General features: G+C 31.9%; 1 long non-coding RNA gene across 7 annotated transcripts in view; it reads right to left on the reverse strand.

Moving 5' to 3' along the window:
* Positions 1–11215: 11215 nt before the first annotated feature.
* The window catches only part of LOC143233990 (uncharacterized), a 135579-nt gene continuing 134150 nt past the window's right edge, over positions 11216–12644 (reverse strand). For all 7 annotated transcript variants that reach the window (XR_013018466.1, XR_013018460.1, XR_013018459.1 and 4 more), the window contains one exon: positions 11216–11314. This is a non-coding gene — a long non-coding RNA (uncharacterized LOC143233990). The remainder of the gene's footprint in view (positions 11315–12644) is intronic.

Consider the following 12644-nt stretch of genomic DNA (forward strand, 5'->3'; position numbering starts at 1 on the left):
ACTCATTAAATATTCTTTATGAACTCTGCAGGTCATTTATCACGTACCACGTGAAATTTCTTGTAAACTTGGGTAGGTTATTTTGCATATGAATTTTATTTTTTACTTTGACGACACTTAAAGTTCTAAAAGTCAACCGTACATGATCACCAACGGAACTGGTGCTCTTAGTTCCATTTCCTGAAGTTCTTTAGGAAAGAGACTTATCAGTGGTAAGTATGTTAAATTATATTTTACGTTTTTTGGTTATAATGGTGCATACATCAGAACTATGTGTATTTGCAAATGCCCTAAGGACTTGAATATACCTGATATTTTTTAGAGATTTTTCATAGATAAAACGAACTTCAATTTCGTGTGTCACATCTTTCCGTTTCAAAACACTGTCTCTTCACAATTAATGAAAATAATGATTTACGCCACAGGTTTATTTGAAAAACAACATATATGATCATTATATTCAACGCTAACTACAGATTTACGTAAATAACAATATATATGATAATTATTTCAACGTTAACTACAGGTTTACGTGAATAACAATACATTTGATATATATATTCAACCTAAATGTTTCAATTTTGTGTGTTTTTTTATAAATCAACGACTTCAAGCGAAAATCAGTAGTTATAATGTATAACTAATTTAGAATACCTTAAAATATCCGAGTCTTCCATTCATTGCAGAACCAATTAAAGAAGCCTTTGAATGCTCAGGCATTAACTGCATTGTTTACATACAGTCTGTATTATTGTCAACAGCACTTCTGTACTGATATATTTTCAAAGAAAAATATGTAATAGATATACATATTTGTATCAATCAGCTTCTAAACCATGAATTGTGTACAATTTGAAATGAAAGCATTGGCTTCAATAAAGGATAGAAAAATGACGTCTTGAAGGTAGAAAATTCATGAGATGGCATATTCTGCTTTTGTTGTAATGCACAGAGATATCAATATATTATCTTGTCTGAAACTGTGAGCTAATTCTAGTTGTATCATAGAAGGACTGCATTTTAGTCATGAATAATCAGATATCAAAAATCGCTATTAGTCATTTATCACCTTTGTTTTCTCAAAACTGTTAAGTTAGTAATTATTTGGTAGCTGCTAGGCTGAACCTATAACTTAAAATCTAAAGTTTAAAATTTTTACTAATTTTTTAAAACTTTGATATCGTAATTTATAAATACGTTCAGGAATGTCATGACATAAGCATGACTTTTGAATCTAAAAGACATTACATTTATTCACCTTCTTTAAAACAATTGCACATTATTTTCTCTTATTCTTCCTCCACTCAACTACAAGAAAAGACAGGTCATAAAGTGTATATTTACCTCAATATCAATTATAGTATGTTTGGTTGTCATAAAATTTGTGCAATGTTTTTTTTACAACATGTCTTTTTTTTAAATAATTAAACCTATCGGTTATATCTGTAACATAATACATTTTACTTTTAATGGCCTTACAGTGTTATCAATGTTCACATTCATATCTTCCTTCATCAGTGTCCCAGAATACATAATCCCAAATAGCCATAGATGAAAATTGTACAATTTCGTACGCTTTATAAATTCATTAAAATAATTAATTGTTTGTATAATAACAGTATTTAAAGAAACACACACGTATATAACATATTTATATTTCAATACTAAAACGAGTTCACTCATAAAATTGAAAAATTTAAATAACTAAAATAGAAATAAAATTAAAGGTTTCCTTTCTTAAGACAAGTATTTAACTGTATTTTATCAAATACTTTACTGTACTGCAGGGCTTTAGAGCATAAGCAGTAGTATTATTCGTAATTCATTGTCCTGTCTGTTTAATAGGACATTAGGGTTTGGAGGATTTCCAGATACGTTCTCTGTCAGCTCTTCAGTGTTGTTATTTTCTAGACGTTCTCATTTTTTAAACTAACATGTTTAATGTTATTGTTTTGTAGACAAAGGTTATTACTTTTTTAAGTAAAATGTTATATTTTTAACAGAGGTATAGCAGCTCATAAAACAGCTCAAAGTTTGTTTGTTTTGTTTTTCTCCAAGTACAAACTGTTAGCTCCGTCATTTCTTCACCTATTTAAGATTAATTACAATGCTGAACTTAGAAGGTCAACCCTTATTTGCTTGATGTATTTCACCACGCCAAAATATCTCATATAATAATATACCTACTCTAACCCTACCTGAAAGAATTTCAATTCGAGGGTAGGCTGATGAGCTATAAACTCGAATCAGGTATATATGCGCTCCAGGTTTGGTATTACTATTGCACAAAAATACAGCCAATAATAAAAAAAAGATCTCATAGATTAATTTACCCTAATACTGCCTAAAATAATTTCAAGTGCTCCGGTTATTGGAGATTCCCTCTTGTGTTATATGCCTAACCAGTTTTTGTCAATAAGAATATATGCACTTATTTCTGCAATTTGGAAACAAATATAATTATATAAAGAATCATATTTATTCCTCACAGTCCTATTTATTATAATCATAGCCAAAATTAATTAAAAATTAGATTAGTGTAAAATATTGTGAACAAAGTAGAATATTAGTTTAAAGAATAACTGTATTCTGTGTCAAACGTTCTCTAAATAGATATGATTATATGAAATACGTAATAACAAACGCTACATTTTTTTTCTTGTATGGTTATGAGCTTTACTCGTAGAGATAATTTTGCAATTCGTCCTCTCTAATAAGATAAGTCTAAAATTATTATAATAAAAATAAATAAATGTTATTTAGTTTTTAATTTAATCATAAGATAGCCGTTCGAGATCTTAATATCGAATTTTAGTCAATTAAATTTTCTTGCCTGCAAAAGTATAATAAAAAAATCACTTAGTGTAACAAAATGTAATGCAAGGCGTTGGCCTTTTACTGTTTATAAGTTTTTGTTTGTTTGTTTGTTTTTTCTTTACTGCAAGACCAATAAGCCGCATCTACATGCGCCATTCTTGGCGGATTCTGATGACAACAATGCATACGCCTAAATCAGTAATATTTGACAACAAATTGCTTAGGAAGCCGTCTTGTCAGAAGTTAAATTGATATGACTGTTTGTTTATAATTAAACAGAAAGCTACACAATGGGATATTTGTGCTCTGCTCACCACGGGTATCGAAATCTGAATTTTAGCGTTGTAAGTCCGTAGACATGCCTCTGTGCCACTTGGGATGGAGCTCGACTGATATGAAAGTTAGATTATATTTAGTTTTAGGTGTTGCTAACTTTTAAAGCCTTAGCAAAATAAGATATGTATTTATTATAACTGTTCATTTACAAGATAAAAAAACAAACGACATATCTATTTACAACGCGATTTAGTTAATATTAATAAGGAATACAGCATGTTGAGGTAGGTAAATGTTGAACCAGAAATTATTATTGTATTACGATACGATTGCTTTATTAGAGATGACGTTCGACTATTAGATCTATAAAAAAGTTTATATATTGAAGTACGTTATAACGACCTTTCTTATGATGTAATCTACCTCTAGTTTCTTTAGCCTGAAGCTGTCTTTTTCACTGTACGTTGAAGAGATCTTTTGAAACCGGATATATTCAAAGGTTTTTGAAATGCACCTGCATTTATGAGATTAAGTTCACTGTTTATTTATTTTAACACTTCTTAAAGTGGACGTTTGTTATGTTACCTTTCTATCTATTTATGTTATGTATTAAAGATAATAATAAAATCTCTCCTTCAGTGTTATCTTTATTGGTTTATCGAATAGAGATAAACAGAATTTTTCTGCGACTGGCAGTTCTCACTAGTTTGTTATAATTTTTCTATCTAGTTTTAACTCATTAGTTTTTGTGATTTTATTTATTTTTACAGTTCATACGGGATAAAAAGTCTACATATATTTTGTATAAATAAATATTAACTTAGAGAATGGTCTGAAATTAGTTCATTTTTATTTCAATTTTTTTTCAGTATTCTAAGTTTCCAGAGAAAGAGCTCCAACAGAATTTGTTGTTCTATATCTTCTTGCAGCAGAGATGAAAGATACAATATTGTAATATAAACGGAGATGAAACAAACTATGCTTTAGTTCTTTATCATTTGGTCTTAGTTAAAAAATGGATTTATATATATAGTGCACTACGCAGGCATGTCATTCGTTTTATGTCTCCTATTTTAATGTTAGAGTTATCAAAAAAATTCTTGAGCTGACGAAGTTAAAACAATGTTTTCAATTGCAGAATGGCATTTCTGTAGGTAGAAGTACACATGAGTGAGATGGGAGCTCGCTATCGATGAGAGAAGTGTTGAGTAATCCTTTCTTGGACAAATGACTTTAATATTGCAAAAATAAGAACCTAGAAACACAAATCAGACATTACCACTAAGGATTTATATGTGCATAAAGGTAGCGTAGGGAACTGTGGATCACTAAGGACGAATGGTGTCAATCATATAGTATCATATAGGTTGATACTTAAAAGACTCTCTGGCCACTTCCAACCCAGTTAACGCAGTCCCAGCTCTGGTGATACAAGATCAGCTAAGAAGGACTGAGGCTATTTTTTCCAGAAGTGAAAAAGAGTGTGCACCAATGGGAAACATAACAATGGATGTTAACTGATGTTGGGCAGGTCTATCCACAAACGGAGGACTGCACAAATTTATGTAGCAGAAATAATAAAAGTACCTCTTTATACACACCTAGTGTTCTGTAGTTTACAGTTACAACAAAGTTTAATGTCTGACTGCCGTTTAACGTTTATCAGATAGTGAATGAAAGGTTTCCTTTTCATAAAGTAGGCATTGGTAGCTTTAACCTTTATCAGTCTGAGAAGGGATTAAGACCTAGTAATGTCGTGTAACTACGACAATTAGGCATCCAGCTTTATGCTGAGGTAGTTATAGGTGTAGTAAATAGAATGGAAGCAAATAAAATAGTAATAATATCAGTGTGCACCTGTCACACTTTTAAAAAAGCTACCAATATATCTGTGATCATTATTAGAAAATTATGTAAATAGTCCAGACCCTATGTAGCAAAAACACTCAATGACTTGTTTATTAAATACTTTAATTATTTGTGAGAAAGTATGGTCAGTTGTATGAAAAAAAAATGGCTTGCTACAACATAGATACAAATAAAGCATGACCAATAAGGCAACCACTGTGCCGGCTTATTCAAAACACTAGGGACATAACCAGCAGACGATGTTAAAGGAGGGAACCATACAGTCTTTGGAAGTTATTGATCAACCCCAGTAATGACTGTCAGAAAGAATGAAGATTTGTCAATATTTTAACATAAACAGCTGAATTTCTGGATGCTTTGAAATGTCCATGTTAATTCAACACCTTATATATGGTATCTTAATATTGGAAAAAAATAACGGTAAGGATTTTTTAAAGTATGTTATGGGTAAACAAAATGTTAGGATAGGGAAAGGACCCATAAGAGATGATTAAGGAAGCCTTATATCTGATGCTTTTGAAATGGCTAGATTATTAAATTCTGCTTTTCAGTCAGTTTTTACTAATGAAGACTTGAGTTGTATTTTTCATATTGACCAATTGAAAGGAGAAAGAATTAGGTATCTGAGTCACTTACTACAATGGTTTGTAAATTCTTGAATAATGGACAATTTACCAACAAAATGGAAATTAAGTAATGTCACTTCTCTCTTCTAGGAAGACAATAAACGTTGTCCCAATTATTACAAGCCTAACAGTCTTACATCATTTTTGGGAAAGTCTGATAAAAAAATGCTTTGCAAAGTTATTTATCAGAGCTTAGGAGTTTATCAGATAGTCAAAATGGTTTCATTAAAGGAAAATGTTGCCTTACAAATATCTTTACATGCTTTGAATCTATTTCTACATATGCAGATGAAGGTAAGGATGTTTCTGGATTTTCAGAAAGTATCTGACAAAGTGTCACATAAAAGGCTTTTTAAAGTAACTTATCTCTATAGGTGTAGGAAATAAATTAACGATTTGGACAGAAGAGTAGTTTAATGGATAAATGAAGCAACCTTGAAACTCAACTCACTAATATGCTCTTCCTAGGTCATATTTTAGTTAGAGATGGATAACAGTGATAAGAGACTGACCTCAAGCTGTGACCTAGCAAGAAATCCACACTTCCTTGGTTTTTTGTACTGTTATTAATACTTTGTGGCCAACTTTACCAAGATAGCAGCACATTTGTTTGTTCTCATTAAAATGGAGTGCCCTTTGGATATTGTGTAGATGTGACTGACCACTGCAATTTCTAATGTTTGCTTTTGTGAATGCTCCAATATTGGCATTACCAAAACAGGAGAGTAAGAGTAAATTGAATACTGACAGCAGCGGTAACGAAATGTGAAAAATGGTATCAGTGCAGTTGCATGATGGAGTAGAACATGTAATTCACCTGCTATTTGTACACTGATTGCTTCAGATACTACAGAACAAAGAATTAGCTTCTTGCAATCTTTGTAAAATATTAGTGCCATTACTTATACGGTAGAAGGTTCACCATACTGCGTTGACAATGCTTGGCTGTAGTTTTCAGTAAGCATGTAGTGGTGGATGTAATGCTAAGCATGGGCCACCCAGTATCAGCAATTCTAGCCAATAATTTTATGACACAAGTTGAAACACAAGCAATTAACACAGAATTACATTCACCACTACACTGGTACAGATATGTAAACGACACGATTGCGGGATTCACATCTACAGAACACACACTTATTTTTACCAATCACATTAACTCTGTACATCCCAACATTAACTTCACATGTGAACAGGAAGAAATTAATCAAATATCATTTCTTAACCTCAAAATTACAAGAACCGATACACAATTTAAAACAGAAATCCATCGAAAAATCACCCATACTGGACTGTACATTCCTTGGGACTCAGCAATGAAAAACCAAAACAAAAACTCAACATACTAAGAAACCAAATAAATATTGCTATAAAACTATGCTCACCAGATAAAATTAACGACGAATTAGACAAAATAAGACAATACTTCATCAACATCAACAAGTTTCCTCCACAAACCGTAGAAAACATTATACGCACACACGTAGATAAAAAGCAAAATCAGCAAACAAAAGTAAATATATCTCACGAATTAAAAATTCACGAAACCATATGCTGCTGCATACCATATATTCCTGACATCAGCAGAAAAATAACCAACATTTGGCAAAAACTAGTAACAAAATATGGCATTCCAGTTAATACCAAATTTATTCAAAACCCAGGCACAAAATTAAGGCTTATGCAATGTAAATACTTGTATGGTTAGTACTTGACTACTTCAAGCTAAAACTCCTGGACCTAATAGTATATCAATAGTTTACACTACTTTATACAGTGCCTAATAGTTCAAAGACTTAATTGAAAGAATGTTACAATCATTGCTTTCGAAGTTATTAAACTGTATTTCACAATATAATATAAGTATTACATTTTGTGATTACCGATTATTTTGCTCCTTAAGTTAGGTTGGTAATGTTAAAAAACAGTAACTTAAACGCAATAGTGACCCTTGTGTACCCAGTCACCAAGTAAAATTCTTGATGCAAAACATCATATGATTTATTGAGAGAATCACTTACGTGACTGATCAATTAGTGAGAACTCTAGAGAGCGTGCCACTTCGCACTTAACACATTCTCTCATACATACCCAGAGAATAGAACAATTCTAGATGCAGTGAGAGAGTTAGTTTTCAGTTTTCACTGAGCATAAGTCAATATGCAGCCATAACAATACAGTCATTAATATTGGATGGTGAAAACCTTTCAGCAGAAAAGACTGACTTATGGTAAAATTCAGCCGATGAATATTTGTTTTATAATGCTTGAAATTAAAAAAAATAGATTGAATTAAAAAGCTCCCAGACGGCAGCGTATTATGATACAGTTTTTACCAAGACATAACGACGGAAGCTAATCCGAGATACTTTTCAAAGTAATTTACGTAAGAGCCAAAGGAAGCCTGTTATAAGTTACTAGAGTTACTACATCCACTGGAGTAATACACATATATAAATGGTAATATATTTGTAGTCTTGCTCGCGTATGTAATCCATGAGAATTGTATAACAAGAATAAATCATTTATATAATAAAATACAACAATAAAGAACATAAGCAAGTAAATTAATTTCAATACTTTCTGATAAGAGTTTAGGTGTTATAATTGGCCTGCTAGGTTTTATTTAAAAATATAATCCATGTGTTACTTTCACTACTACTGATTAGAGAATGTTTCACGTTGACAATTGAAGTATTTGGTGAATAGTGAAGTTTAATGGAAGCTATAAAAATAAGAACAAGGTTCATGCTACCTTATAAGCATAAAACACAGTTTTACGTTGTGTTTTTCATAAAGAGCAGTGCAAGGTAGTTTTATTGGAGATAATGGAAATATTTATGAGTGGATGAAATTATCAACTATAAATGAAATTTATGGACAATAGTTTGAACAGATTAAACATTTTTACTAAGCACAAAGTTTTACTGAATATAAAAATGTAAAACTGAATGTAAAAAATTCATTAAAGAAAACTGATCGTCTTATTAAAATTAAGATATTCAAGTCATGAGGGGCCGTTATTGAAAACCTGTATTATACGCCGAATAATACCTGACATGCTATTTACAAATTGAGAAATCTTGTGACTTGAGCAATCTCTGACTGTAGATAGGAATAGGAAAAATGACACATGCACATTTTCGGTTTACCAGATTCGGTCATCGCATAGTATTTTGTGGCGTCACCGGAGATAAGAATATAATTCGTCAGTAAACAAAATACCAACAGTGATAAAATTACGATAAAAAACTAAGATAGTTTATTTTAACGCTAGGTATAACAGGCTAACTTTTATTTGCTGTATAAAGTTATGTTTGAGGATGTGACAAAATAAGTGTAATATTACATGTGGTTTGTTTTGAATATCGCGCAAAAGTACACGAGGGCTACCTGCGCTAGCCGTCCCTAATTTTTTACTGTAAGATTAGGGGAAAGGCAGCTAGTCATCACCACCCAACGCCAACTCTTGGGCTACTCTTTTACCAATGAACAGTGAGATTGACCGTCACATTATGACGCTTCCCGGCTGAAAGGGCGAGCATGTTTGATGTATGGGGATTCGAACCCGCCACTCTCAAATTAGGAGTCAAGTGCCTTAACCACTTGCCCATGTATTACATGTGAGATGTCAGTGGCATGTTATATCAAACATTAGTCCACAAGTAACTGCTGACAATAGTGCTTTATCACTAATATCATCAGAATATCATCGTTCTTAGCATAATGTAGCTTAACTTTTAGACTAACTTTGAGTCAGTTATATTTTAATCCTTTTAAGTTGTATTTATTTCTCTAAATAGCACATAATATGACTCCATAGCTAACAAATAGAAACACCTATTTGGATACTAAAATTAGTAGATCTAAGGGTAATATTATTCGCCAGTCAGTTAAACCTCAAGTTGAGGGTCTCTTCAGATTTAGCCACTCCCACTTATGAACTACTGACTAGTTAGTCTGGGAGCGAGCCAGCAGTGTCCGCCGCCACAAGTGCTTTGTCCGGGTATTTGAGTCGAACAAAGAGGTAGGAATGTATAATATCCAACCTCAAATGGATGCTATTTCGTAATTATGTTACACACAATAAATTAAGCTCTGGATAACTACCAAGCTATCTTATTCACAAACTTCGATAATTTTCATGTTAAGTTACTTTTGTTGGTTATTTTTGCATCACCGCTTAAACGCAATAGATGTTTTTAATGAAAAGTAATTTTCAGGATGGGTTAATTAATGTAATACACGAACTTCGTGAAAGAAAACAACAAGGGATATTGAATATCTGTCTAATATCACCTACACGAATAACAAAGCCTCGAAATGCTTTAGCTCCTTACTGGTCGATACTCTTCAACGACAACGAAACAAATAGAACTTATCAATGTACAGTACCATAAAATGTCGTAACTTTAAAGCTATAGAAAAACAGGAGGAAAAAATACATTTTTTATTCAGTCAAATGTAAGTATCTACTTTTCGATTATGAAAAGTTGCTATAGAAGTGAAGCCAAACAGTAAAACGGAAAATATTCCTTTCCTCGTGATTATACAGAATTATTAGCTACAAAATATGAATGTAAGGTTAGTTCACAATGACACTTACTATTGTGTTTTTATTAGCTCACAAACCGTATAATCTAGTCAATTTCTCACACGTTTCTTCCTGGCTTTTTTCGGACAATCTCTACACTTGTTTATATTTATCACAATTCGAGCTACATTGTATTTAATTTTCAAAGTGAAGCATCTTTTACATTTATCTGATTTTATGCATGCCAGTTACTGTTGCTGTTCGATCAAATCCAAAATAGTTTGTTTATTTGGAAGCTCGCGTAAAACTACACGAGTGCTATCTGCACTATTCGTCTTTAATTTAGCAGTGCAAAACTAAAGGGAAAGCAGCTAGCTTTCACCACCCACATCCAACTCTTGGGCTTCTCTTTTACCAACGAATAGTGGGACTTAACGTAGCATTATAACGCCATAACAGCTGAAATGGCGAGTTATATTTAGTGGGACGGAGATTCGAATCCGCAATCCTCAGAATGCTGGGTCGTGTTGAGTATAAGTGATTTCAGGTTATGATAAAGATTCAATTATTACATATATATATAAATTTATATATATGGTTATGTATATATGTGTGTTTCTCTCACCATGTTAACATTATAAGACCATACAACTAAAGAACACGAAACGTTTTATACAATCAGGAAAAGTATACATGCAGTTATTGATATATCTATGCGATTTATTATGTACGTATTTAAACTAACCGTGCGAATATATTAGTATTCCGTTACATTGACATAAACTATGTATCCTGAAATTTAATCATCAGGTTTGATTATTTATTGACTTGAATGTTGTTATTATTTTCGTATGACTGTGTAACAGTAGAACTGAAGGATGTTAGAGTTGTTCAACACGCCACTCTCAGACTGCGAATCGAACGCTCTAACCATACCAGACCTCCGAAATGGAACATGTAGCTATGTTCTAAATTGTCGTTCTTTGAGAGCAATGACGCCATCTTTACTCTCAAAAGACCATCGCAGCCTTTAACGTTAGACAAATTTTCCATGTTCTGCAGAATACATTATTTACTTCGGAAATTTAGTGTACGTTAAATATAGAGAAATACTGCTTGCCTTTTTTCAATGACACCTTAAGTTGGTCGAAAGTGTTAAATTCGGCAATTTTCTTTACTTCTCAGGGTCATACCTGAAAGACACAGAAGTGAAAACATTGAATAGCATACACAGTGATCAAAATGTGTATTCATTTGTACAATGAAATAATACCAAAGTAGTTTAGTGTAAGCTAAACATTTCTGTAAACAACAACAGTAATAAGAACAGTGAACAGTTTATATAAGAATCTACTCAGAAGGCTGTGCATTAAAACTAGAAATGTTTTATATTTGTTAATATATTGTTATAATATATATATATATATATAAACCAAATTAAGAGCTATTATCGTAATATTGTTTTTCAAATTACGTTTCTTTATAATTGGGTTTGACATTTTTCGCATAAACTAGAGAGCATTTTTAAAGTAAATATAATATTGAAAAACCAATAAGTTACACGATAGTTCTTTCGTACTCAAAGCATCAAACATTTCCTCCGAAGTAAGAAATAGTGGAAAAAACTATGAGCTTTATAAATGGAAAAAGGTTATGTGTCTTAATATGTTACTACAATAGCTGTAACTTTTCGCACATTTGTATTATGACAACTCTATCATAGAACGTTCTCACAAATAAATGATTGTCATACCATTTTTATTTATCTTTTAAGGGTTTTTTTTCGAAAGCCATAATCGTACGTCTATGGAAGAAACGTTCTTTCTTGTCGAAGATGATGTTTTTCATGTTTGATAATTATTAACAGTAACTTCCGATCAGAACATGCTAGATATTTAGGTACAAGTTACGTGTAAAGCTTATAAAAATTAAAGTTTTCATTTCCAGTTACCAACAAAAGAAGAAAAGCTGGGTTTAACATGTTCGACACATAATTAATTGGTTAATATTGCTTAACGTAGAAGGCAAAAGAAAAGGCAAAAAACAGACTACAGAACCATGTTCAATGAGGTAAAATATTCTGTCATGTCAGCTTAACATGCTTACGTTGCAGGTAGATAAATCTGTTTCATATCGTTAATCTACATTTTATTATATTTGAAGTCCAACTGTTTTTTATCTCTCCTTACAGAAATGTGAGGTTTATTATGTTTTATCTTTTAAAGACGTTCTTTAATTATTACTGTAAGCTTTTACAAAGCAAGTAGATGGGATTCAGTTTAAAATGATTTTGTTGCATTGCCCTTAAATTTTAAAGGACTAAATAACTAACATTTATGGAGAGTACACAAAATACAAGTACTAGGTTCTTTTTCTGATACTTTTATAAAAGTCAACAATCCTCAATGTTTAGGGACGTTTATTTCACTTATGTAAAATTTTAATTTAGTACAAATAACAACGCCCAGCATAGCCAGGTGGTTAAGGCGCTCGACTTGTAATCCGAGGGTCGCGAGTTCGAAT

The sequence above is a fragment of the Tachypleus tridentatus genome, chromosome 12, assembly GCF_004210375.1.
Source record: "Tachypleus tridentatus isolate NWPU-2018 chromosome 12, ASM421037v1, whole genome shotgun sequence".
In the NCBI taxonomy this organism is placed as follows: Eukaryota; Metazoa; Arthropoda; class Merostomata; order Xiphosura; family Limulidae; genus Tachypleus; species Tachypleus tridentatus.